Source organism: Castor canadensis, chromosome 13 (genome assembly GCF_047511655.1).
Source record: "Castor canadensis chromosome 13, mCasCan1.hap1v2, whole genome shotgun sequence".
NCBI lineage: Eukaryota > Metazoa > Chordata > Mammalia > Rodentia > Castoridae > Castor > Castor canadensis.
The window spans coordinates 3,077,475-3,101,940 of NC_133398.1; the positions used below are offsets into that span (position 1 = coordinate 3,077,475).

Below are 24,466 nucleotides of genomic sequence, written 5' to 3' on the forward strand. Positions count from 1 at the left end.
TTATTTATCTGCCGTTGGAAGACACAAAGCCAGGCCCACCACCCGCCATCCCTGTGACACTGCAGACTGGGCAGGACCCAGAGGCTGGCGACCCCTGCAGCCGCTCCACAGCCCAGCTTTGTGGCAATTATACCTGAAAACCCAGAATCCCCCAGCGTCCCTCAAGAAAGTGCAGTGCAGTGAGCCTCCAGGCCTGTGGTGAGGGGGCCAAGAGTGGGGGGCCCCCTGGCACCAAGCAGCAGGAGGGAACAGTGGAAAGCCACAGTGGCTGGTGCCTGCGATGGGGCTAATGGAGTCCCCAGAAGGGAGGACTCCAGGCTGGGTGGGTCTGGGGACGGTGCCAGGCTGCACTCCTGCCAAGATGGAATCCTTCCCTTCTTTAATTGCTTAGTCTAATTAAAAAGTAACGATGCCGTAAACAGAAGCATGGAGAGGCAGGAAGGGGTCTGCCTGCACCTTGCCCCCCTCCTAGGGAGAATTTTTCTTTTCCTCCAGATGGGCGAATTCCACGACTGCCCGGATGCTGGGTCAAAGAGCTAGAAGCAGCAGATGAGTCCCCATGAAGCAGGTGGCCGCTAAGCACCAGGTACCATGCGGGACGCACACCCCCAAAGCGAGCAGCTCGGCAGACCCTCACCAGATTGGCAGACACGGCCAGCCCCACAGCCACCCTCGTCCATCAGCTCCCACATGTCACCCTGCCCTTACCTCCAAAGCCTTGGGTTAGCACGCGCCTTGCAGACTCCAGCTACACAGGGCAGAGCGCACACTCGCTTTTGGCTGGCCTCTTTCCCTCCTCGCGGTCGGTGAGTTGGGTCCAGATTGCTGCACAGGGTCGTTGTGGTCTGTCCACCTTCAGCTATGACATAAATATTTCAAGTTTATGTATCCATTCTATAGAGGGTGGACATTTGGGCAGTTTCTACCAAATTCTTTTGTCTGGTTCCAACAGTGGCTATAGGACTTTTCTTATATTTGTCCTTTGGAGGGCCGAGGACTTTGGTTTTCTTGAGTATATACTGCTGGGTGGTGGACTTGTCGGACTCTGGAGTACAAGCGTATCCAGCCCTGTAGACCACACCCACCAGTGTTCCAAGGTGGCTGGGTGGGCTGCACATCAGCAGTGAGAGACGTGGCACGTCATGTCCTCTCCAGCACCGGGTGCTATGGCGTCATGGGCTTCACCATTGGAGCGGGGCCATCTCACAAGGGTTTGGTTAGCATTTCCCTCACCACTAACAAAGCTGAGCAACTTTTCCTCTGCCTAAGGACCACTTGGAAACCATGTTTTATGAGGCGCCTGGGCAAGACTTCTGTGCATTTCCTGCTGGATTGGTTGGGGTTCTTCACATGTCCTGGAGTGAGTCTTACATTAGACGTGTAGACGGCAAACCCATTCTCCACGTCTGTGGCTTCATCTCCCAACCACCCCTCTCCTCGCCGAGGGCCCATGAGGTGTGGCTCCACGGACCCGAGTGTGTCCTGCCACACTGAATTCTCCAGCTCACGACGCTCACAGAATTCCCGCTTCACACCTGCTCCTTCAGGATCCTCGCGCTGGCCCCAAGGCTAAATGGTGGTGCTCCCCCTTGCCTTGCTCTACCCTCTGTCTGGACTCCTTCCTTCTAGCCACCGCCTCCATTAGCTGAGGGGGCACCTGCTGGGGTACACAACCCAGACCCTCATCTCAAGGTCCGGAGCCCCTCGCTGCCTGAGCATCTCAGGCTGTGCCTCCACTTCCCCTACCGACCATGACAGTTGGGCAGGGAACATGGAGAGGTGTCTCCAAGTGTGCCTCCGGGTGTCGCCTGGGTGTGAAGGTATTCTTCTCTGTCACTCCATGAGTCCTGCGAGCATGGTCTCTTGTTAGAAAGGAGCCCAAATGGAGCGTAGCCGGCTTGGAGTAGCATTTAATAGGACTCATCCGGCATCCTCTAGGGAAAAATGTCCCCACCAGGAGTCAGGGTCTCTTGACCGTGGAGCCTAGATTGTGGAGACAGAAGTACAAATGCTGCTACTCCACCCGGTGGCTCCAGCCAGAAGACTGTGGCTGCTGGGAGCAGTGTCACACGCTGGTGTTGGCAATGTCCCCACCTTTGCAGTCAGACCTGCGAGCCAGAACACAGCTGGGTCTTCTTAAGGCTGTTCCGTCCCTCATGAAGCCAGCAGAGACTGGGGGTGCCCTATGTGCAATGGCCATGGCCTGGTGCCCAGGGTCACACCTCCATAGTTATAAACTTTGTTCTTTCTCTAGTGTCTTTTTTTTTCTTTTTTGGCTGTAGTGGGATTTGAACTCAGGGCTTTGTGCTTGCTAAGGAAGGAGTTCTACCACTTGAATCCCCAGCCCATTTTTGGTTTTAATTATTTTTCAGATAGGGTCTCATATTTTTGACTTGAACCTCGATCCTCCTACCTATGCCTCCCACATAGCCAAATTACAGGTGTGACACCACACCTGCCTTGTTCATTAAGGTGGAGTCTCATTTACTTTGTGCCAGGGCTGGCCTTGAACCAAAATCTTCTCACTCTGTGCCTCAAGAGTAACTAGTATTACAGGGATTACAGGTGTGAACCACCAGTCCTGACTTTTTCTAGTTTCTTAAAGTGGAAGGTTAGGTGATTGATTTGAGATCTTACTTCCCATTCTAAAGGCAATGTTTACAGCTACAAATTTCCATCAGAGCACATGACTCAGGAATGGTGTGTTTTTGTTTCTCATCTCTTCAGAGTATTTTTTCATTTTTGATTGGTTATTCAAGAGAATATTTAATTTCCTCGTGTTTGTGAATTTTCCAAATTCCCTGCTGTTGCTAACGTCTAACTTAATCCCATTGTGGTCAGAGAATGTACGTTGTATGAATTCCAGCGTTTTGAAAGCCCTGAGCCTTGGTTCATGCCCTAAAGCCTGCCTGTCTTGGGAACGGTTCTGTGTGCAGTGGAGGAGAAAGTCTGCAGGCAGCTGCCATGTCCACGCTGCAGAGTGTCCTGGGCTCTTCTGTTGCCTTGCTGCCTGTGTTTCTAACCGTTCTGTCCACAAGAGGACAGAAAGAGGGGCAGAAGTCTCCACTACTCCTCTCGATTTACCTCCTTCTCCCCAGGTCTCTCAGTTTTTGTCTCATGTGTTTGGGGCCCTGTTGTTAGGTGCATATATGTTTAGTGTTTTTATGATTTTTCTTTATGATTTTTTAACCATTTTGTCATCCAGAATCATTTTGTCTCAAGCCCATTTTGTCTGACTTTAGTACATCTCTCTTTGGAGTAGGTTTGCATGGAAGATCTTTTTTCTATTCTCTTACTTTCATCTAATTGTGCTGTGAGTCTAAATTGAGTCTGGCAGACAGCATATCGTTGGATTGTTGCTATTTTCCAAAGAATTAGCCGGGCACCAGTGGCTCACACCTGTAATCCTAGCTACTTAGGAAGCTGAGATTTGGAGAATTCTGGTTTGAGGTCAGCCCAGGCAAATAGTTCACTGTGAGACCCCATCTCCAAAATCACCAGAGCAAAATGGACTGGAGAAGTGGCTCAAGTGGTAGAGAACCTGCTTTGCAAGTGCAAAGCCCTTAGCACAAATTCCAGTCCCACAAACAAAGCAAAACACAACAACAACAAAAAAGCATAAAACCCCCAAAGAATCAAGCTTCAGTATCTTCAGCCTCAGTTTCCCCATCTGTCAGATGGATTGCCAGAATTCCCACCTCGTAAGCTGGTCTGGAGGACTCAAGGAGATAAAGATTGGAAAAACTCCTTCTGTGTTTGTATCCCAGGGCAGTAAGCACCTGCTCTGCCGGGATCCTAGTGCCCCACCCCTCTCAATCTTTATGTCGTTATTGTCATCCTCTGCATCTTTATCTATGTGAGCCCATCAGCTCAGACTGAGAATTATAACTTCATGCAAGTGTCTTTTAAATCAGATACAAAAAGAGTTGCAAACTAGAAATGCCTCTATACCAGTGCAGTGACTCTCCTGGTGGTCTCATCTCTTCCTTGGAGCTGAGTCCCTGCCTGGTTGGTGGCTTTGGCTAAATCACACCCTTTAGTGTTTGTAATAGGACAAGCTCTGGCAGCAACAAACTCCTCCAGTCTCCACTTATCTGGGAATATCTTCAGTTCTCCTTCATTTTCAAAGGATAGTTTTGCCAGATACAAATGTCTTGATGAACAGATTTTTCTGTCAGCACTTCAAACATGTCTCCCCATCAACCACCTTCTGATATCCATATCTGCCATTAATCCTTTTTTTTTTCCTCCCTTTATTTGGCAGCACAGGGGTTTGATCTCAGGGCCTGTACTTGCTAGGCAGGTGCTCTAGCCATAGCTAGGGCTGTACCTTAGCCCTCCTCACCCAGTCACTGCCTTTTTTTTGCTTTAGTTATTTTTGGGTAGGTGCTCACATTTTTGCCTAGGGCTGTCTGGACCGTGATCCTTCCAGAGTAGCTGGGATTACAGATGTGCACCACCCACAGTTGGCTTATGTGTTGACATGAGGTCTTCCTAACTTTTGCCCAACCTAGCCTTGAACCTGCCTCTTCCCAACGTCCAGCTACCAAGTTTCTGGGATTGCAGGTGTGAGGCAGTGCACCCAGCCACTGTTACTCCCAGTGAGAATCCTTGCATATGTGGGCTGCTTCTCTCTTATCACTTTTACGACTCTCTTTGTCTTAGGCTCGCAACAGCTTGATTACGACATGTCCAGAGGTGGTTCTCTTTGAGTTTATTTTATCTGGGGTTTCTTGAGCTTCTTGGATATGTAAATTCGTGTTTTTCATCAAATTTAGGACATATCGGGGCTTGATAAAAAGCATATGCTGAGAGTTTTGCTCACTGTTTTATGGAGAAGAGTAATCTTGGATTCTTCGCATTATCATTTTAGCTGACGTCATCACATTGATCTCACACAGGTTGAGTGATCGCTATCAGCCTTTCACAGTTACAGCACTCAGCAGTAGCCATCCCCGTCCCCATCCCTGTCCTTGTCACGGCCGTTTCCTCCAAGTCTTCAGGACTTCAGCTCTGGCACCTATCCGGTGCCACCTCTTTCACCATCCCCTGCCCTGATTCCCTCTGTAGAAAGCTCGCCAGTCCTACGCCGGGCTCTGCTACTACTTCACCCATCACCAGCTGTCCAGCTCCTGAATCCCATGTTAGGATTGCTCACCAGGCCACTTCCACACCAACTGTGTCCATTCGGGTCCGGGAAAGACGCTGGGAGGGAGAACTGCATGCAGCTGGTTCATGGGGAGAACTCCCGAGGACCACACCTGCCAGGCCAGGGGGCGTGCAGGACTGGTCAGAGGAGAAGCAGAGCTACGAGGCATCTGCACATAATCTCGGCTGGCCTCGGGGACACTCCAGAGTTAGGGTCACCCTTAGAGTGAAGGCAGGCTCTCGCTCCCACAATGGCCTGTCACTGGGTGCAGGCTGAGACATGGGCGAGGCGACCCTCGTTAGGGAGGCCAGGCCTGGAGGGTTCTCCGCTGTGAGCTCCCCCCCAGGCAGCATCCCGATGCCTCCACACAGGCATTGGGGCCGCAGAGCGTTCACGACGAATTCTTACAGAATTGACTTTCTGCCTCTTTTCTTCCGTGTGGACTAAAGGTTATAAATTTGCCTGTGAGTATAGCTTTAGCCATCCCACAAATGTCACTTTTTACTATGATATTGCTCACAATATTTGCTAATTTAATCATTTCTCCTCTGACCCATGGATGATTTGAAGTCTATTACTTTAATTTCCAAACATTTGGATATTGTCTAGAATTTTTGTGGTGGTGGTGGTGGTGGTGACGGTTATGATTTTCCCATGTGTCTGTTTGTCTCTTGTGTTGGTTTTTGCTCATTTGTTTTTTGAGACTGGGACTTTCTACGTAGGCCAGAATGGTCTGGAACTCACTAATTAACCCAGGCCAGCCTCAAAATCAAACTTACAAGCCTCCTGCCTCAACTCCCGAGTGCTGGAGCCACAGGTATGCACCACCATGCCTGGCTCCAACACAAGTACCTTGTAGTAAGAAAACCCACCCTGAATGTTTTCAGCCATTCAAAACTTGTAAGGAGCCATTCTCAGCCCAGCTGTGGTCAGCTTGGGTAAATGTTCCAGTACACTTGACAATCACGCTGGGGACCGTGTTCCATATTTGTCAATTGGTTCCAGTTTGTTGATCATGCTGATTTCCTCTGCTTGATCTATGGCAAAAAGTATGATTTGTCTAATTTTCCTTTTATTTTAATCATTTTTCCATAGTTAAAGCTATCTAGTTAGGTGAGTGAAAGTTTGTTACAGCTTTCTGTGGTGCGGTTCTTTTGCTGTTATTATGAAGTGTCCCTTGTTATTCTGAGGGGTGTGTGTGGACTGGGGCTTGAACACGTGACCTTGCACATGCTGGGCAAGCACTCAACCACTGAGCTATATCCCCAGCCCTATTCTAAGTAATAGTTTTGTCTCCAAGTTGATTGACACTGGCTGACGGTATAATATAGACATGGGGGGAGTCAGTGTTTTCCTGACTATCTCTTTCTACCTTTTACTTTCAACCTTTCTGTAACTATACATTTAAAGTGTGTCTCTGGCATCCAATGTGTAATTGTTTGTTGTAAAATTTATTCTGGCTAGGCACCAGTGGCTCATGCCTGGAATCCTAGGTACTTGGGAGGCTGAGGTCAGGAAGATCATGGTTCGAGGCCAGCCCAGGCAAATAGTTTGCAAGACCCCATCTCCAAAGTAACCAGAGCAAAATGGAGTGGAGGTGTGGCTCAAGCAGTAGAGTGTCTGATCTGTAAGCACAAAGCCCTGAGTTCAAACCCCAGTCCCACCAAAATAAATAAATTCATTCCTAAGGTTTTGATTGGAATGTGAAGTCCACCTACCTTTACTAATATGTTTTTAATACATTCCAGGTACCCAGTGACATCCTCTGTTTTATCATCCGTTTGCCTATATGGTCATTTTAAAGTCCACTGTGACACACCAGCAGCAGGACACTCTGTGGGCCTATGGCTGTCAGCTCCTCGTGGTCCTGGTTCCTGGCCCATCAGCAGTGCTTTTAAGGACTGGCTATCATTGGTCCCCTTTTCTGATGAGAACCTTCCAGACATCCGGCAGAGAGCTGTGCAAGTCCTAAACCCCTGCTTCTGTCTGTGCAGCTTGGCGAGGTGTCACACACAGGCAGCTTTCTCCCAGGCTGCTGAGCCTCAGGCCGAGCTATTCTCACCTCCCTCCCTCCCTCCCTCCCTCACCAGGATCTTTGCTGCTGGGTTTTGGGCTCCAGTATGGACGCTGGTCTCAGCCCAGTGAAACCCAGCCCCAGCAACACCCTGCTGGCCTCCCTGCATTGGTAGCCTCCTGTCCTGCCTCAGAAGGTGACCAACACCCCAAATGAAAAGGGAATAACAGAATGTCCTCCTGCCTGTCTGTCTCTGCAGTTCTTTTCCTCAGACCTTGGCCCCCTGAGTCTGACTGTCTCAGCCCTTGCCAGCATCTCCAGGGGAACTTCCTGTTTTGCCTCCAGCTTTTCTGTTTGTTGATCAACTGCACGCTACTTGGTAATAGCTGGAACATCAGTCACTGGATGGTGTTTTAAATAAGTCCATTCACACAGCAAGTGCAGATGCAGTCAGGACTCCATAGTCCTTTAGCAATTATTTTACCTGGAGAGGCACAAAAGCAGCCAAGACCGATGCGTGGAGGTGAGGCCCGTGCAGGCAGCCAGCCCTGTGCTTCTGACCACACCGCAGCAGCAGCTGTGGACTGTGGTCCACACAAGACGCCCTCTCGCCTTCACCTTTGTCCCTCCCAGCGAGTCGCAGAGGTGAGAACTGAGGCACACCAGGGAGCGAGTGACTCTCAGGATTTATGCCCATGCATGTCTGAATCCTGGGGCCACCGTGTCCTGCCGGCTCCGTGTAGGAAAACTTGTCTCCCTTTGTTCATTTTCAAGACGATGAAGGGGAAAATGTACAGGAAGAAAAGGTCCAGAGCCCCTGAGTCACAGAGACTCCATCTTCTGGACCTGCCGAGACCCACGGGCCCATGCCACAGAGCCAAGGCCAGGCAGCCCCGCATGTGCCCACGAGCATCAGGCCCTCTGCAGACCCTGCTCTGCTCTCCGAAGGGGGCGCGGGGGCCGTGGGACCCTGTCCTCCAGTCCCTCTGACTGGCCAGTGCAGCTGCATATGCTCCAGTCAGACCCGATACTGGAGAGACCCTTGACCAGGGCTGCGGAAGGCTGCAGGGGTCTTCACATCCCCTCAGTATCCCCGGGGACCAGCTCAGGACACATAAACACCAAAATTCACTGCTCAAGTCTTCACAGTGGGGTCGGGTTTTGTGCCTGATCCCATGTATGTCTTCCCATATACTTCTTATATTTTTATTTATTTATGTTAGACAGGGTCTCACTCTGTAGCCCAGGCTGGCCTAGAACTCATGGTGCTCCTGCCTTCTCCTCAGGGATTACAGAAATGTGCACCACCACACCTGGCTCACTTTAAATCATGTCTAAATTATGTATCATCCCTGAAACAATGTAACTAGCACGTAGATAGTTGCTATACTGTAGTTTAGGAAGCAAGGACAAGAAAAATGCCACGCACTTGCAGCACAGACACAAGTTTTTTCAAATATTTTAGATCTGCTGTTGGTTGATCTAACCAACCAACTCTTTGCACACAAAGAGCATCTGCAGATGCAGAGGACGGCTGTATTTATGTGCACATGGGGTTTCTGAATTTTTGTTTTTTGCAGGAAGAGGGTCTGTGGCTTCCTCACATTCTTGGAGAGGTCTTCAGAACCTCTAGGCTAGAGGAGGCTGGGCTGTGGGTTCAAATCCTAAGTCCATCTCAGACTGACTGTGACTTTGATTTGTCTCTTTTCCTCTCTGAGCCTCAATTCCCACTTCTGTCCTACATAGACACTAACCACTGGGCACACCAGTGCCTTGCCTGTTTGACCTCGGGTTTGTGCTTCACTCTTTCTGACTGCTTGGTGTCATGGGGCTGACCCAGCAAGTGGGACTTTCAGATCCTGGTTACACTCTGCCAGGAGGGTGCGCTGGCAGGATGGGAGGTGGAGACAAAGGGAAAAGCTGGGTGACCCCTAGCACATCTCTGCCTCGGACAGGGTAGGGGCCGTGTCCATGGCTCAGCTCCACCAGGTGGCCCCTTCCTCCCCAGGGTCTTGAAATACCTCACCCTCATGTTTGTCCTTCCTGCTCTTCCAGCACCTTTCTGACCAGGTCCCCAGGAAGATTATCTCAGCGGGGCACCTGCCTGGACCCCAGCTGGGAACTATGGTGGCTAAATGCCCTTCAGCACAGTTCTTCTCACCCAGGGTCGCCCAGAAAATTTACAGCAGGGAAGAGGTCAGAGCCCAGGTCTCCCGCCATTCAGTTTGTGCTCCAAGTGGACCCCTAGGTGGGGACACTAATACTGCCTTCCTGGTAACACCAGGTCACCCACTGCCCTGGAGGTGTGAAGTTTGGAGATGTTCGGGACAGTTCCAAGCAGTAGCCAAGAGGGGCAAGCTGATGCCTGAAAATAATGACACTGTCCCCTTGTTCCCAGAGAGCCCTTAGGCTCGCATCAGAAGGACAGAGATGTGCTCATTGGATTGGAAGCTTCCGGCAAAAAACAGAACTCCAGGGAAGTGGGCTTCTGTCACCCTGTGCTATGAGGAGGGGTGGGAGGGGGGCTCCGAGAGAGAGGCAGACCCCAGAGACCCGCTCCCGTCCTCTGCCTTGTGCTGCACAGATGTCATCCCCCAGTGAAGAGGAAAAACTCACTTTACAAAGCATAAAGAAACCAGGGTGAGCAAGACCTGGTGTGATTACAGTGGACTGGGCACCAGCCCCCCTCTAGAGCACCGCACTGTCACCTGGAGTGTGGTCAGCGCTGCTCCTGCAGCCACCCTCGAGAGCTCACAGGGCAGCAGGAGAGGGAGAGGCCTGGCGGGGACTGTCGCGCCCTGCCCCAGCACCTGTGAGGAGGGGCAGTAATACCCACCTCTGTAGGATGCAGGTAAGATGCTATGCTCTAGCCAGGTCCTTGCCAAGGTCTCAGCTAAGATTCCAGTTCAAGTCTGTGACCTTCAAAACCCTCACTCTCCACCTCCACTCTTCCCTGCTCAACCCAGTGGAGGGAACGGGGCATCCTGAATGGACCCTAAGGCAGTTGTGTCCCTTTGTCCACACAGAAGTGTTGGGCTGGCGGCGGGGGAAGGAAGGTGTCACACGCTCTCCAGCACCCTTGCTGAGGCTCATCTCCCAGGAAAGCTCCTACAGGTCACACGTGCAGTGAGGGTGGGACACACAGGAGCGCCTGGAACCGGCTCTGATCACAGAGAGAAAAGGGCTGGCAGAGATCCCACCCAAAAACGTGCTGGCCCCAGGCTTCCCTTTTTATTCATAAATGTTACTTTTTGGAATAGTTTAAGATTGACAACAAAATTGAGAAGATAGTACTGAAAGATCCCATGTCCCCAGACCCAGTGTCCCCGTTAGCCACACCTTACGTTCTCATGTGGCATTTGCTACAGTGACCAATCAACGTGGATGCATTGTTAGGAACTAAAGTCCATCACAGTTTTACCTGGTGTCCTTTCTCTATCAACATTCCATTTCACCATGTGTCCCCTAGGGTCCTCTTGGCTGTGAAGTTTCTCAGGCTTTCCATGTCACTGATGACTGTGACCCTTCCAAGTCATCTGGTCAGATGTTTTCTAGAACCTCCCTGGCTGCACTTCTGCCATATCCATGGTCAGCCTGGTGTGATGGGTTCTTGGGAGGAGGACTGCAGAGGTGACCAGTGCCTTCTCGTCCCTCACGTTGGGGAGCACACTCTCACATGACTCACTGCAGATGATGGGGACGTTCATTGCTGGCTGAGGTGTGCTGGCCAGGTCCCTCCACTGTGGAGCTCCTTTCCCCTCCCGTCCTGTCCCCAGGGAAGCCTGGTGTCCTTGTGCCCTGCAGAAATGCAGAGCCAGTTTAAGCCCAGCACACAGTAGGTGCCTAATTAGCCCTCGCTGAGCTGAAGGGAGTGGGGGAGATCAAGCCCTGTGCTGGCCTCGCTAGGAGGAAGCTTTCCCTCACTGAACTCTCTCGTGGCTGTGGTCCAACCTCCAGCTCCAGCTTCTGCTGCCGAGAGGGAGCACGTGGGGAAGCTGAGCCCCTGCCCGAGACCCCCAGACAGAAGAACATTCGGCTGCCCCCCACCAAATGTGCCATTTCTTACAACACAAGCCCCAACCACACACAGCAGTCAAATCTACATGCAGCAGTGAGCAGAGGGGCCCTGGTCCTCCAGCAAGTCACCCATTTCCTCAGATATTCCACTATGGCTCTGAGCCCTCAGCAGCATGGGTGCCCTCAGGTGTGGGCAGGGGCATGCTTGAACCCAGTACTCTTTGAAGCCCAGGAGTGAAATGATGGGTGTCGGAGCACAGAGTTCAGGGCCCCAAACCCCATGGAGCAGCGGCGTCAGGGAAGTGCCCTTAAGCAAGTGGGCTGCGGAAAGCCAGGGGGAGCCATGCCTGACCTTCACAGCCCTGACCCGTGCTGACTGCTGAGGCCAGGGCCACCCAGAGAGGGACAGTAGCCATCCCTCAGAGGACCTCAACTCCATACACAGGCTCTGCCTTCACCCCACTCAGAGGACTTAGTCCATTTTAGAAGGGAGAAAGGGAGATGGAGGGAATGAGGACACTGGCCACAGACACACGGTCAGGAAGGGGTCAGTGGGCTTACCTGGCTCTCCTGGGCCCCTTCCCACAGCTCTATCTCAGGGCCCTTGGTGGACTTTAGTTCCTAACCAGGTCCCTACCTGGCCTACAAACCACAGGGCACCTCGTGGAGCCATGAGCCCAGCCTGACATGCACACGCACCCCCTCTGCAGAGGGTGGGAACAGGCCTTAAGCCAGGATGTGCCTGGGAGGCCAGGCCGTCACCAGGTAGCTCTGGTCACTGCCTCAGGCATCCCAAACCCTCCCCACTTGGATGGACTCACTGTGAATTTTTAATCAACTTCTTTCCACCCACGGCCCACGCTTTCTTCCTGACTGGATCGTCATGGCCTGGCGAGGCTGCTCACACGCTGCTTGGTAGATGATGACGTCACTTAACTAGTTCCTTCGGGGCTGCCCTTTGCCGGGCTGAAAGACGCAAAGCAGTAGAAGCCTAAGGGTGGGTTCGTTTCCCTATCTGAGAAATGAGCCCATCAGGTGCTCATCACTGTGAGTGATCATAACAAGTACCCTAGTCTCTTTCTAGTCCTCACCCTGGGGTCAGCTCAAATCATTACCCCAGTGGGGGAAACTGAGTCTACAGAGGTAACCAGCTAGTAAGCTGTCCAGTTGTCTAGTGTGGAGCCAAGCGCCTAAGGACCAGCAGCTCTCCTTCCTCCAGGAAATCGTGATGGTTTAAGGATGCAGGAGGGTGGAGCCCCCAGGGACATCCACCCCGGAGGACTCCTGGTCATTGGGACATCTTTGACGTGGCAGATCGACAGCCCAGAGCAGAAAGGGCCTGAACAGCAGCTGCAAACCCCTAGGAGCAGTCAAGTCACTTGCCCCCCCGAGCTGGGATGGGATGGCAAGGAAGAGAAGGTGTCATGGAGGAGATAGGGACCCCACCCAAAGGGCAGGCTCCCCAGATTGAGTAGGATCTGGTCAGACCCCGAGGCCATACTAGCTTAGCTGCTCCCCCCATGACTGCTCACTACTGGCTCCCACAAAGGGGAAGGGTTACCCATGCAGGGTCTGAGTACACCCTGGCCTGTCCTCCATTGGCCTTACCAACCAAGTAGGGGCTCCTGCCTCGAGGTCAGTCAGGGAGCCCAAAGGACAAGACCAGGAAGAACTGGTTTCTGGAGCTGCTCCAGGGAAGGAGGCCCTCCTGACCCCTGGCTTTGGGGAGCCAGTGTTCTGTCCCCAGAAGGAATGTGACAACCAATCCCACCTGTTCCCTGAAGGGCCCATTGGGGGCTCAGGCTCTTCCTGTGACACACACACACACACACACACACACACACACACACACACACACCCTGCACACTGGGCCAGTTTGCTTGTTTTACAAGCTGTCCAACCAAAAATGGACAGTGTAGACAATGGCCTTGTAGGCAATGGTCACCGGGCCTTCACCCTGCCACCCTCAAGCTGTTCTGCTTGCTGGTGGCAGAGCTGGCCTGCTGCTGTGGGGAGACCTGTGGGCAAATTCAGGGGTCTTGAGGATGCTTCTGCCCCTACAGGGTTGTCCTAGAGACCAATGCTCCCCCCTGGTATGACATGGGTCATTTCTGACCCTGGTCATTGTCACAGAGAGCACATGTGATTTTCCTCTACTGTTGGTGGCGAAGCTGAGGGTCTAAGTGACCTGCCTCTCCGAAGGAGCAGCAGACCAGATTTGAATCCAGATCCCTGGGGTTCCAAAGCCACATGTTCCAGACTCCATGAGAGCCGTATAATCCAGAACCCCAGCAGTGTGGGAGGTAAGAGTTGCACTCAGCTCTGCCTCCCTGGAAACCACCTCAAGACCCCCCCTAAGGGAGTGGCCACAAGGCCCCCCATGTGGAAGTCTCACCATCCCCGTCCAGCACCCCCACCAAGCCTCAAGGGCCACTCCTTTTTCTGAATGGAAGAACTCCTCACAGACAAAGGTGTGATTGTGGTGGGGCCAACCACTGCCAGTACATGAGTCAGGGATCCTCAGTTTCCCCATCTGTAATAGCAGACGACATTTGTTTCAGCTCTGCCACTCCCTCCATGTGCTGAACTGCACAGAGCCCCACCCCACCAGGCCAGGCTGTGGCTACCCTGTCGGGGCAGTGAATGGGCAGCAAGTGCTCACCATTCGGGCCAATAGGCACTGCCCAGCAGACACCACCGTCAGGAACCCCTGTGCCGGCCTCATGCGTTCAGTCTGATCCCGGCTGGGTATTGCAGGAGGCTGCTCAGCAGGCACAGCTAGGTGCGTGAAACGACCTACACAGGACACGCCAGGGGAGCAGATGGACCATGATGCTGGCTCCTGACCCTACCACCCCCACCTCCCTCCTCTGGAGTCAGGACTAGCCCTGAGTCCAACCTGGAGGCCACTTGGACCTAGAGGTGGACTTTAAGGGGCAGCATCTGAAGAAGAGTCCCTCATCTCACTCTGGCACAAATGACAGCTTCCTGTCTCTCTAGAAAAAGACTCAGGTGGCCATTGGGCCTGGGCAAGCTGGTTCTGCTGTTTTGGAGGAAATGCTTTCCGGCCCTGTCTCCTGGGGGTGACAATTCAGAGCAAATGTGGTAAGGATAAAAGGCCTCAGAGCCGGCTCCGGTTCCCGGACACAGCTCCCCGGGGACCCAGGCCTCTAGCCTGCTCTGGGGATGCAGAAGCTTCAGGGCAGAGCCCAGGGTGAGAGATGTGCAGCCAACTTGGCCGAAGGTGCTTATGGTGACTCACCCTTGGATACAGCCCAGGAGCCCAGCCCCAAGCCAAGTCGGGTGGCTGCAGCCTGGCCTCTGTCCTGAGTCTGCTCGGAAGCTTACTCCTGCCTCTGCCCTGCTCCTCCTGGCCTCAGTTTACCTGCCTGTCCAACAGGCACAGCAACCTTACAGCCCAAAGGGCTACACATGAGGCCAGTCACGTGGAGGGTACACCTGTGACTGCAAGGAAGCTCACACTCATCCATGCCAGTGGTCTGGACCCTATCTCCTCACCACATGCGACTTTGCTCCATCACAAGGACTATGGAACCTGCCTCTGTTGGCATTGCCAAGAGCAATTCCCCAAACACAGTCCCTGCGCCCCGAGCAGCACAGAAGCCAGCTAGAAAACACTCTGCCCCTCAACCACGCAGAAACGACTACCCTGTTTCCAGGCCGGAGTCACTGCACACCCCTGGTGTGCAGACTGCAGGGGTGGGGTCCAGAGATCTGGACAGGGGCTGTGAGGGCTTCCAGGACCGCAGGCAGAGTCATAGGAGCTCCCAGAGTTCTGAGCAGTGTCTTGGGGCCTCCTGGAACTCTGGGCAGGGGCACGAGGGGTCCAGAGCTCCAGAAAGAAGCATGGGGGGAGGGCTGTCAGGCAGGAGCACGGTGGGTTCAGGGATCCAGGCAGGATCATGGGATCCTGTGACTCTGAGAAAGGACATGGGAGTCTAGAGCTCCAGGTTGGGACAATAAGGAACTGGCGGGATGGGGTGAGGGTTACCTAGGTGGTGGGGATTGGGAGAAAGAGCAGGGTGCTGTCGGAGTGGCGTGTACCCAAAACAGGAAGCCCCAGGCATGGCATGGCCAACTGAAAGGCACAGCACCCTGACCCCAGCCCCGGTCTGGGCACAAAAGAGAGAGGGAAGTGGGAGGAGGAGCCTGGAGAGGAAAATTTCAGCCCTGGAGCCCAGGCTGCCCTGGAACGTCCCTCCCAGGGCACTGCCATAGGAACAGAAATAAACAGCAGCACTGGGTATGAAAACACCATTGAGAGGCTCTGAGGACCACGACGTTGAGAGGCTGGCACCCACCCTGCCTTAGCACGGCTCACAGCCAGGCAAGAGGACCAGTTCCAAGGGCCTGAGATCACAGACCTGCCAGGCCTGGGACATGCTGGGCTGAGGGCCAGGACCAGGAGCTCACTGCTCACACAGAGAGGAGGACAAACAAAATCCCTGGGCACCAGAATCCCAGAAGCTGCCCCTGTGTCAAAGCAGGCACACGGAAGGCTCCTGGACAGGCAATACCTGAGCTGGACTTGAAGAAGATGGAATGTGCTGGGCAGAGTGGAGCAGGGACAGAGGTACAGGCAGTGGGGGTTGAGACCCAGCTATGGGCCAGGCCTCCAGGAAGAGGGTAAGGAGGAATTAGATGCAGGTGGGGACCCCAGGCCTCTAAATGTTCTCCAGGGGCAAGGAGAGGTGAAGAGACTGCACAACCCTGAAAGATGTCCTCAGATGGATCTGTGTTCTAGAAAGATCCTCTGGCTGCTGTAGGAGGCAGGCTGGAAATGTGACAGCCAGAAGTAAGTGACCACCAAGGGTTGACTCGTCACACAGGGAGGCCAAGGAGATCAGTGATGGGGACATGGCTCTATGAAGTGTCTGAATTCCCTCCTGCCTCTTCCACCCCCCAGCCCATCCTTCCCGTGTCTTACAACCTTGCACTGTCACTACCCAGTGCTTTCACAGGGTGAGCCAGACCAGAGGGGACAGAGCCCCTTGCCAATGACCCAGAACAGCCCCTGCCCATGGTCCATTCCTGAGAGGCATGTGGGGGCAGGGCAGGAGGTCTCTCTGTCCTCCAGTTTTCTCCAGACCCCACAGGATCCCACGTGCCTGCTCTGCAGTGGAGCCTCCCTTACCAGGGCCTTGCATCCAAGGAAAGGTACCCAGCCGACTCTGGAATGAAGTCTTTACCACCTGGCAGCAAGTGGGACTCTGAGCAGCACCAGGAGGGAGCCCTAAATGCAGGGATCACCAGGGCAGGGAGCAATGTCCTGTCAGGGCCCCTCACCATGGCCAAAGATAGAGCCTGGCGCAGCAGCTCTGCCCCTCCCAGACTGGCCCCAGAGCCCAGAGCAGCGGACTCCCAGAGAAGGAGGCGGAAGAGCTCCTGCCTTCTGGGGTGGGCTTCACTTGTCCATCTCCTTCCACCTCCCATGGACAGAGACAGGCACTTGCCCCAGCCTTCCAACAAGAGCCATGATGGCTATCCTTGATGGTGCCTCGTTTTGTGTGTGACAGTCACCCTAGCAGCCACTGGGCAAGTCTTCCTCTCTATTCCCAATGAAGAAACTGAGATACAAGGAGGCAGCCACTGACTCACAGCCTGTGGGCTGACCTATGTCCACAGCATGCCATACCCCATGGCTACCACAGTGCTCAGGTGGCAGCCCCATCCATGACAGGAGCACTGTGTGGCATCTTGTCCCTACAGACCTCATTGTCCATGCTGTCCTCTGCCGTCGAGAATCAGCACTGGAGCCCATGGATGGGGGCCCTGGGCTGGGCAGGGCAGCACCTCTCAAGACAGGAGGGAGCTGATCCTAGCCAATGAGGGGAGGAGGCTGGAGAGCTTCAGCCTGTTGGGGGTAGAGCAGGGCCTTGGCCTATCCCAGGGGTCATTGGACCACAGCCAAGCCAAACCAGAGGCCACCATAGCCCAGCTGCAGCTGGGGAAGCAGGAGCTTAGACCAACCTTGACCCCAACCCAGACCTGGAACAAAGGGAAAGCTTGGGGATCCTGGGTCCATCCCACCCCTGCCTGGGACCTTTCCCAGTGTGATGCCACAAGGTATGTGGATAGAGAAGGCTCTATGACAATGCAGCTGGCAGGCCAGCTGGGGGCTTCCGAAACCAAACGACTGGAAGTACATAGAGAATGCAGCTCTGCCAGAGCCCCAGGTAGGCAGTGGGCCTGGAGACCCTGTGGCAGGGCTCAGAGACCCAGATGCCCAGAGGATGTGGGCCTAACCCAGGGCCTGCCCTCCCAGGTATCCAGGTTGGAGCCAGTCACTGTCCACCACTCTTCTGAGAGTGCACTTTATAGGGGGCTCCAGGGTCCCTGCAATAGTTCCTGGAAAGCCATAGCTGGGAGTTGCTCACACATCCAGGGCCCTAGTCCTCAGGAGGTTCCCCACTCCCAGGCTTTGTGCCTCAGGGCCTCAAATACCTTCTGCCTAAATGTGTCCTGTCCCTGTCCTTACCCCTACCTGGAGCTCCACTGTGTGCTGGAGCCTCCTTCTCAGATGCTGCAGCTCAAGCCTTCAGTAGGCCTCACGCACAGCCACTTCAGCGAGGGCCAAGGAGTCTGGACTGCGTCTCCCCCCACGGCCTAGATGGAAGGACCCTCTGACAGATAATATCATAAAAGACTTTTCACGTTTTCCTTTTTGTCCCCACTTCGAGATGCCACTCTGGGCCCAATTATGTGGTCACTTTGCATGCTTCCTCACCCAGCCTCACCTCTCAGGCTGGCTTTGCTTTTCCATCTCCCTTCTACGTCCCCAGGATGCATGTGGTCCTGGCTTCGTTTGCTTAGTGCTACACATGGTAGAGTGACATCCACCAGGAAGGCTGGTGGCCAAGTGGTGGTCATGAGCACAGGAGGTGGCAGGCCTGAGGAGCAGGACGGGGTGAAGGGAAAGGGAAGGGCTGGTTGTTGTAAAGGCTAGAACCTGAAGCTCTAGAAGCACAGAGGCTCAGGGAGAGACCAAGGTGAAGGTCACTACTCCAAACCACCAGCAATTAGAGCAGGGGGGACATGGGGGCCCTAGGGGACCCTACCTTCCAGCAAACACCCCATACCTAGGGCTGAGCAGCCAACCTGTCCCCTGTGGGACAATCACTTCACCAACTCCCCTGTAGGCCCCTCTGCAGGGTGGACCCCGTGTGTACCTCTGCCATAGCCTGACCTTAAACAGATGGGAACAGAAGAGACGGTCTCACCGTCCCATGACTCCAACCCCATCTCAGGGGGTAGGAGTGTGGGGTGCCCAGGTAGGGCCATCTCTCTAAGCTTGGAGTTGAAGGCATGATAATAAAGCCAGGGCCGTTTTCTCAGCAGAGGTGGCTTCTAGTCACCTCTGTGCTGGCTCCCAGGCTCTGACCCTAAACACTTCCTTTCACCATGGACCCTGTGTCAGGACCAGCAACCTTCTGGGTAGCAATAGCTGGCCATCTGGCCTCTGTCCAAGCCCCACTGTCCCTATCTGCGGTGTGCCCAGCTGGCCCTTTAAGAAGCTGGGGGCACTGCTGGCACGCACACAGCTGGCCCAGTGCAAGGCCTGGCACGTTCCTGGTCCTTCTGGAAGGTTGAGCTGGAGAGGAGACAAAATGTTCTTGCACAGCTCAGTAAACAAGCCTAAAGTGTTTTGAAAGCTTCTGCCGATACAAAGGACTGTGATACAAATGCAAGAGTTGCAAAAGGAGGTTCCCAGTGGCGGGGAGGGGTGGCGGGTGGCGGGTGGCGGGTGGAGGACGGGGGCGTGCAGCTCCAGGGAGCTGTGCCTGTGCACATGCATGCGTGTGAACTCGTGTGTGTGTGTGTGTGTGTGTGTGTGTGTGTGTGTAGGTGAGGCGGCATGTACATTAGGCACCTCTGTGTGTGCACACACGCCTGACCGTGCGTGTGACTGCAGTGTGGTCACGAGTTGCAAACAGGGAGTTCACACGTGTGGGCACCTCAGCCCTCCTCGCTTCAGCTCTTCCTGGAACCAGCCCAGAAGAACAGAGGAGGCCCAGGTTAACGCCTTCCTTGGCCCAGGCTGCTGCAGAGCCCCCACCCAGGACAAAAAAGGGAGCAGAGAGCCTGGCACCCCCGAGAGCTAATTAAGGTCTGTGGGGAGCATGGGGACCTGGTGACTGAGGCAAGACATCTGCAGAGCCCAGGAGCCGCTCCCCAGGACCTTCTCCCAGGGCCTGTTGCTTAGCTCACCTGGGACACAGCTCTGCCATAATGATGGTGCCCAGGGTTTAGGAGCCCTACCAGGGATCTGCCAGGTGCTGGCACGGTATGGCCATCACACGGTGCCAACACCGAAGTTCAGACACCAGCTCAGCCACTCCAAAGTGTTGAACTTAGGCACGTTGTGGAGCTCTTTGAAGCTCAGTCTTGTCATCTGTGAGACGGGCAAAAGGCCGCAGTAAAGATTGGATTGGAGCCCCACGCAGGCAGGCAAGGTGCCAGAAACCAACTCCCACTGGCCACCGATGTGCTGGCTACAGAAACCTGGCCAGGTCCACAGCCTGTCCTCTGACTGTGGTCAGGTTGTTCAGCCTGCCCTGCCCTGGAGTTGGAGAGTTGCACCACGCAGGGGCTGTCCCTTAAATCACACCTATGCCAGACCACCTACAGTCACTCCACAACCTCACCACCTTCTCCATGGAACAGCCTGAGGGTGGGAATGTGACATTGCACAGAGCAGCCCTCCCCAGACAAGCACAAACCAGGAACTTCTGGGTGTCAAGCTGGGGGAGAGACCCACGCGTGGGAGTGGGGCCACAGCAGGGCACCAGGCCAACCTGGGGGTGGAGAGACAGGGAGAGAGAGGTAGGAGAGAGGACTGAAAGAGAGGGATAAGAAAGGCTGAACCAATCAACCAGGGAGTAGAATGGCACCAGGCACTAACAGTAGGTGCTCCACTAATGCCAGAGTGTGGATGAACCCTGTGAGGCAGAAAAAGCCTGAAACCCAGAGAGGAGTTGGAATGGCGGCAGAGCCAGGACAGCCAGCCCTGTGCTGGCTTGACTTCTAGCTCAGCCCAGCCCAGGTTGGGCCAGAAGACAATCTTCCAGAGACGGGAGACTGGTAGCTCCCACAGCCTGCTCCACCCGCCCCCTCCCCATGGGAGCTCAGATCCCTGAACTCATGGCCAGGAGTGGACTCTGTCCTCAGAGCTGCTGGGGAGCTGGTCAGCCCTTGGCCTCCTGCCCACAGTCAGGGGCGGCCCCAGGAGGCAGAGCAGCACCCTCCTGCCTGGCCACAGCAGGAGGCAACCCAGCCAGGAAGGCCATTTGAGAAGTGGGTGTCACGAAGCCAACCAATGCCAGGGAAGCCAGGCTGTCTACCCCTTGGACTCCTGGCGGCAGAGGTGGGGGCTCCCCAGTAGGGCTGAGCCTCTGGCTACCTGTGAGCCAAAACTACTCAGAAACCACAGGCCAGATGAATCACTTTCTGAAGTGCCCAGAGGGAGGGAGACACCACATAGTGGGGTTCCTGCAGCCCCATTCTGGAAATTGTAAAACAGCAGATGGCCAGGGAGGCGGGTAAGCATGTCCTAAGCTGGGCACACTGAAGATGACAGGCACACTGTGAGGGCTCTGTACACCCAGCATGAGTCCTAGCCCTGAGAAGTCTGCTAACTCCTGGGTGCTCCCATCCTAGGAGAGTCACAAAGGCCAGGCTTAACAGCTGGGAAGATGGGGTGAAAGGTGCAGGCCAAGGCCACCAAGACAGCCATGGGACCCAACCTCAGGCCATGCCAAAGCTTCCTCCCTGGAGTGGGTGCCCAGGCAGTGGAATGCCCAGGATGGGTCCCCATCTGGGCCCACCTCCAGGCCAGTGGAGGTCAGCTAGAAGCACCCGTGATCACATGGGCCTTAAACCCAGAATCCGCTCCTGTGTGCAAGGGCTGAATTTCCGGGGGCCACAGGGAGGGAGGACAAGGGCAGAGCTCCAGTGTGGAGCAGCAGGACCAGGGTGGGTAGGTGGGCAAAGGCAGACAGTCGGCTGGGCATGGAGACCATGCCCGGGAAGCTGAGCCCTCTCCACGTGGGCCAGAGCAGCAAGGGCCCTGGGAGGGCACAGGGGCGGGCAGAGTGGCCCTGAGCTCCCCTTCCCACACCTGTGGCAAAGGGAGGGTCAGGCTGGACCTGGCCTTGGGTTCCTTCTGCCTCTAGATCAGGCAAGAGAAGTTTGGTCAGCCCCTCAGTAAAGTAGAGGGAGCCAGGCCCTGTCCCAGCTCTGCTCCTACCCTCAGACGATCAGCACAGGGACACTCTGGGCTGGTGCCCTCTGCACCTATCCCCAAAACCACAAGGATGCTCCCAGGAGATGGGGCCAGACTTTTGGGCCAGGACCTCCCAGAGTAATGGGAGAGCCAGCACCCTGACACCAGAGCACCACATGAGCCCCTGTTCAAGCCCTTGCCCTATGGGGAGGCTGTGGGCAGCTGGGCCTGGAGGACCAGCAGGGATCAAGTGCCAGAGCCTGTGGGAGTGAACAGTGTGGGTGCATTTCCAAGGCAACTCCTCTAAGAAAGACCCAAGGAAAGGGGGCAGCTGAGGGAAGATGGGGAAGGAGATGCTCTCAGGGAATCTGTGTATCCCAAAGTCAGAGCAGCAGGGTTGAGGGTCACCAGTCACGAAGGAACGAGGCCCCAGAGAGAGCTGATAGCAGTGGGTTGGGATGCATGTGCTTAGCTCCAGCTCCCCTCACACCCCAGCCCAGGTACACCAGATCCCCTGAGTGCTCTTCTATTACCACTGTCTACACCCCAACTCCTTCCTTGTGGACAGGGCCAACCTCAGCTAAAGGGCAAAGAGGTGACCCAGAGGGGATTCAGCTCCCCAGAGGCTGTGGAACAATCCAAGCCCCCCGACTCCCGTCTTCACTACTGGGCATTTCTCGTGGAATTCAGTAGACATGTAAGAGCTTAGGCCCCATCACCAGTCCATTATATACTCCCTGATGGTACTGGTGCCAACCTCCGAAATTGAAAGGACAGCCCACTACTCCCGGCCTGCGACTGTCCGAAGCGCTCCATCACCCTAAAACAAAGGTTCTGAGGCAGCGCTTGTCCTCAGCCCTTCATAGGCCCCATCACCCACGGCAACCTTCTTTTCCCAGCTTTGCTCCCAAAATTGAGGTCCTACCTCCTCCTCCTGGGCTCTCTTCCCAGAGACCTCAAGCTATTCAACTTCCCCAAAGGCACCTCCACCTCTGGCTTTTTCTCCTCCCTCCCTAATAAATGGCTTGCACTCAGCCCACCCTTCCCATTTCCGTGTCGAAGCGGGTTGGTGACGTTTTCCTGGAAACGCACACTTATTTACATGGGGCTCCAAGGGGTCACCTGTAGACAAAGGCATGGAGTTGCAGAGCCAGACCTGGAGGAGGGATCTAGGCTAACGTCCACTGCTAGCCCACTATGTAAGCCCCAAGCCTGCAAGACTCCCCTCCTTTCTCAGAAGGCAACAAGGACCCAAACAGCCCATCAGTTAGCTGGAGGCAGGGCTGGACTGAGATCCCAGAGGCCTAGACTGTGGGGTGGGACACCCTCCCCCATTTCCCAAAGGCCGAGAAAGAGACTCGGTGCCTCTGACCCCCGGAAATGTCCCTGGGTCGTGGGACTCTGGGAGTTGACTGTCAAGGGCAGAGCGGGGTATCCCATGGCCCTATCGCCAGGCAGGCAGAGGCCACAGGTCCCACATACCAGGCTAATTGGCCTCTGGCAGAACAGGCTCCACACAGCAAGCTGCTTTCCTGCCTCACTCTGCAGGCTGACACCCCACACACCCCCCAAATCCAGACTGAACCACGTCCGGCTGCATCACCCAGGCCTCTCCCTCCAAAGGCACCAGGGTGGCTGAGGGCTGCCCTTTGGGGGCAGCAGCCGCCCAGCATGGCAGAGAAGCCGGCCAGGGGCCATGCATGCTCCCAGGCCAGGGGATTAGAGACAGTCACATAAATACACAAAGGACTCCAGACGCTGCAACAACGCAAGACTGCTCCGGCAGACAGCACAGCCCCCATGGGAATTGCCCAAGGGCTCTGTTGCAATGGTTTTGAATTCCGGCGCCAGCTCTGCAGATAGATGGCTGCCAGACCAAGCCTCCCGGCCACCCAGTGCTCCTGAGGTTTGGGGGACAATGGCCACAGAGCAGGGACTGGAGGCCAGGGGCTAATGGAGCCCTGCTTGCAGAAGTGGCTCAGGGATGAACTCTTTCTCATCCCTGGACCTGTCCTGGAGGTGTCACTCACTTGTTCCCAAGAATCAGTGAAGCCACAAGCTCATGCCCACCCTGGAAGGCTGTGAGGCCTGGCAGCCCCCATCCCAGGCTTGCACTGTGAGCGGGGATCCCTCTTTCTCAGGTCGGGAGCAGGAAAGGTCTAAGCAGGGGCGTGGTTCCGGCCTCCTGTAAGTTTCCTCTGTTTGTGTCCCAGTCATGCCTCCAATGCTTGGTCTCACCTCTCTGTCACAACAGGGACAGGTCACATTGAGCACCCCTTTCCACTCTTCTCCCCCAGCAAAAGGCAAAACCAACCCCCCACACACACACACATACATTGTCATTTATACAGCTCCCCTTTGAAGTCAAAGTCTTCCATGACTTTTCCTTTCAGCCACCCTTTGCAGAGCAGTGGCCATGATTTCACCTCATCTCCTGGACCCCACCAGGAAGATCTTCTCACCCATTTGACAGATGAAAAACCTGACTGCGGCTCGGAGGTGAAGGGACCCAGCCTGGGCCACACCCCAAGCCCCAAGGTGTTCTCACATCCATCCTCCTTGGTCTAAGCAAGAGCCAAAATGTATACTCCCTGCCCTCTGCTCAAAAAGGTGTGTCAGTTCCTGCCTCTGCTCTGCTCTGAGGCACCCCCTCCCGTGGGCCATAGACCAGACATAGGCAAAAAGCCCTGGTGGTGGAGCTGCTGTAGCTAGGCCTCTTCAGCCCAGGGTCCGAGGGGAGACCCTCTGGAAGCTGGGGTTCTGCAAATGTTCTGGGGAGCATCTCTGTGAGGTTTCGTTTACAGGCCTTCAGATGAGTTCTACTTCAGAGTGGGGCCTGACCCCCGAAAGGCCCCCATTTATGTCATTCCCCAGGCAAGTGTCCCTCCAGGTGCTCGTGGACCTCACACCTCAGAACACCTCCCCAGGTGTCCAGGGACAAGCCAGGTACCCGGGAGGATCAGGTGCCTCTTAGGTCCATGCCTCATCTGCAAATAGGAACCATTTCACCACCCTCCGGGGCACCAAGTTCACGGGTTTCAGC

General features: G+C 54.8%; 2 long non-coding RNA genes across 3 annotated transcripts; one reads left to right on the plus strand and one right to left on the minus strand.

Annotated features, from left to right (window-relative positions):
• The first annotated feature begins 443 nt into the window (after positions 1 to 443).
• On the plus strand, positions 444 to 10,221 carry LOC141415750 (uncharacterized). Its single transcript, XR_012440705.1, has 3 exons — positions 444 to 806; positions 1,270 to 6,776; positions 6,898 to 10,221. It is a non-coding gene; the product is annotated as an uncharacterized lncRNA (long non-coding RNA).
• A 606-nt stretch (positions 10,222 to 10,827) lies between these two features.
• Positions 10,828 to 16,760, minus strand: LOC141415752 (uncharacterized). 2 transcript variants are annotated; one of them, XR_012440707.1, is made up of 4 exons: positions 16,336 to 16,760; positions 13,843 to 13,976; positions 12,002 to 12,146; positions 10,828 to 10,961 (listed from the first exon to the last, which is right to left on the minus strand). It is a non-coding gene; the product is annotated as an uncharacterized lncRNA (long non-coding RNA). The 2 variants fall into 2 exon arrangements; XR_012440706.1 differs by lacking the exon at positions 13,843 to 13,976 and having other exon boundaries at positions 16,336 to 16,754.
• Positions 16,761 to 24,466: the final 7,706 nt, after the last annotated feature.